The following is a 2,853-nucleotide window of genomic DNA, read 5'->3' on the forward strand; positions in this document are numbered from 1 at the left end:
CAGCCAACAGAGATTTTAATAGTTTTTTAAAGACGAGAAAAGGAACTCGTTTCCTTGATTGGATTGAAGCGTATCTCGCGCGAGTTTCCGTAACGACTTTCCTAATTACGCTATCCATTAATTTTAATTGACCCGGTTTTTCTTTCGGGAAACGTTGATACCTCCCGCGGAATTCGATTAAAAAATCCGTCGAATAATCCACCGCTTTTCGCTTCGCTCATCCGTTCGTTCGTTCGTTCTTCGCTACGATATCGAAATCGGGAGAAATGAGAAAATTTCGATCACGCCCGGGGCGGGAGCACACGCGTATCGTACCAGTGTGCTCGAGCGCGATCCGACCGACAATGTTAAACTCCTAATGCGACGCGATGCTTCAACAATACTGGATATTCTGTCATTTTGTTTGCCACGGGTCCAATTTGATTATCGGTGTAATCTCAAACCGACCTGAAATTCGGTCGGCCTGTAAAATCATAGAAAATCTAGCCGGACAATACCGCTTACCAGTGTCATTGTGAAACCTTTATACCTATTCCCTCGGACACGGAGCACGCGCACGCCGAAAATCAGCGCGCCCGTACACCCACCGGATCGTACGTGTCGGACGTGTGCACGCACGCCTCACCGAAATGCTTTTGATTTAATTAGCTAATTATAATGTTCATTTAATTATTATAATTGGACCGGTTAGCGGGCATAGGTGCAACTTGTACACTCGTGACGCCGCCGATGACTATTTTACCGCGTTGCATTTAATAACGCCCATTAACGAACATTTACATTAGCAGTAATTATTGCAGTACTGGCGCACCGCCCACCCGATTGGGATATTTTCGCTTATCACCGGGTAATCGCGACGTCATCTAATTCGTCGTTACCATTGAAACAAGCGCTCGACGAACCGATTCTCTCTTTCCTCCTTCTCTCAACGGAATTTAACTACGGCCAGGAAACAAAAGAAGATCCGGCAGCTTAATGAGAAACTCAATCTCTTGATTTTTTCCCACTCCCCTCCTCCCGATCGCGTCAAGATGGATTTTTCTCGAATACGATATAACGGTATAAAAATCTTTGTTAATCCGTAAGTAAATTAATCGTTAAAAAAAAAAAAGATTAACTTTTCCATAATTCTATATCCCGTATGAATTAATACGTCGCGAAAATAAGATGATTCGTGCTATTTCGATACCTATCTCCAATTCTCGACAATTGAGATCTCGAGTTTTCTTATCTTTAATCCTCTCGTGCGATATTCTTTTCGTAAAATTGGCGGTTTGCTAATCTCGCGCGACGATATATATAATCGCTACTCTCCGATTGATAAAGGTGGCTTGTGTATATTACAAAGCGCGTGTATTACTAGATGCGTGTATACGGAACGCGAACGCGGTGCGCGAGAATTCACGCGACACGCGCCGAGCGGGCAACCGCGCATGCGCACGGCCACGCGTGACGTGCCAAATGACGTCGCAGTATGGAACGACGAGTGGCGGCCGGAGGACGAGAAGCAAGGAGACGCCGGACGAGTGTGCCGAGCAAAGTCTAGCCGAGAGTGCGCCGAGTGGTTGGCGGTCTCGCGTCGCCTCGCGTACCGTCGCGTTTCTCTTCATTCCGAAGTGAGCTGCCGTTGCGGGCTAACCGGCAGCCCCTGCTCGCTCCCGTTTCTCCCGTTATCGGCCACACCGTTCATACCATTGCTCCGTTATCGTTCAATCTTCGGCGGCGGCGCACATCGGACGCATCGTGTGCTATTACCGATACGTCACCGCGTGCACGACACCGCATACCCGCTAATGAATTGAATTATACTTTCGTGCCGCGGCTCTACATCGCACGAGACACCGCGGCACGCGTACGATCGATCGATATCGCGCGACAAGTGACTCGAACGATAAGTGTTGGATATCGAGACAGCATCATCTCTTCCGTTCCCTTTTTTCCCCTCTCCTTTACGCTTCCGTTTAATTCCTACGCACTCTTTTCGTCCGGTCACGTCCTTCGTTTCTGTTCCATTCTATCCCGTTCCGAGGATTGGCTCCGTTCAGTCGAGTGTGTTTCACGAGTGTCTGCCACAGTTGATCGAGGGAACTATCGTCATACGTTGGAAGTTTAAGGATTCTCCCTTAAGTGATCTCGTTCCAATTCCAACGGTGAGTACCTTTCCGATTTCTTTTGAAAATAAATATGATCGAAGCGAATCGCGATTCGAAAGGATATCCGTTCAAGCGGATGAATCGATTTAGTTCGTTTAAATCGATTTACGACGCGTCGAAACGGCCGCGATTGGTAGATCTTATTATTGGCGTATTACTCGCGGGGCCAGAAGAACATCGGAATCGACGTGGACGGTGGAGTGTCGATACTCGGTGTTCGCGATGTTCAGCGTGGCCGCTGATGCCGGTTCCGATGCGGGACGTTTTAATTAACGTTAGGAGGAGCGACTTTTTCATCGCGACAGCGCGCTTTCGTTGTATGTAAGCCCGTTGGTTATTTTATACTTGTCGCGTTGATCCATTTACGGAGTGGAGACGCTCCGTGCGGAATAAATCGTTTTACCTTTCACGTATAACTCGTTTTACCAAGAAATCGTATCTTCTCCTTTTCTTCGATTACAAAGACGAGTTACATTTCCAATTACTTCGAAATTACTTTTCATACGTTACGATCTCCGAAAAGTCGAGTCACGAGGTACCATTGATTCCGTTTCACGTGCACGTCCGTTCCACGAACCGCGTAGCGTACTCGAGAACTGCTTTTTACACCCTGCTTTTTTTTCTCCTCACCCCCTCTCCCCGCGTTAACCGCGCGACTCGTTCGAAACGATCGTGGCGTAACTCGAAGCGGAATGAAGCG

The 2,853-nt window shown here is 47.8% G+C and overlaps 1 protein-coding gene across 4 annotated transcripts in view; it reads left to right on the forward strand.

Annotated features, from left to right (window-relative positions):
* The window catches only part of LOC102679772 (LIM domain only protein 3-like), a 78,544-nt gene that overhangs the window by 21,077 nt on the left and 54,614 nt on the right, over positions 1 to 2,853 (forward strand). The window contains exon 1 of one of the 4 annotated variants that reach the window (XM_031515297.1): positions 1,521 to 2,150. The exons of 2 other annotated variants lie outside the window; for them this stretch is intronic. The gene's annotated coding sequence lies outside the window, so the exon portion shown is untranslated. Of the gene's footprint in view, positions 1 to 1,520; positions 2,151 to 2,853 lie in introns of those variants that run through there. One more of the 4 variants, XM_006609840.2, reaches the window with a different exon arrangement.

The sequence above is a fragment of the Apis dorsata genome, unplaced genomic scaffold (assembly GCF_000469605.1).
Source record: "Apis dorsata unplaced genomic scaffold, Apis dorsata 1.3 scaffold_61, whole genome shotgun sequence".
In the NCBI taxonomy this organism is placed as follows: domain Eukaryota; kingdom Metazoa; phylum Arthropoda; class Insecta; order Hymenoptera; family Apidae; genus Apis; species Apis dorsata.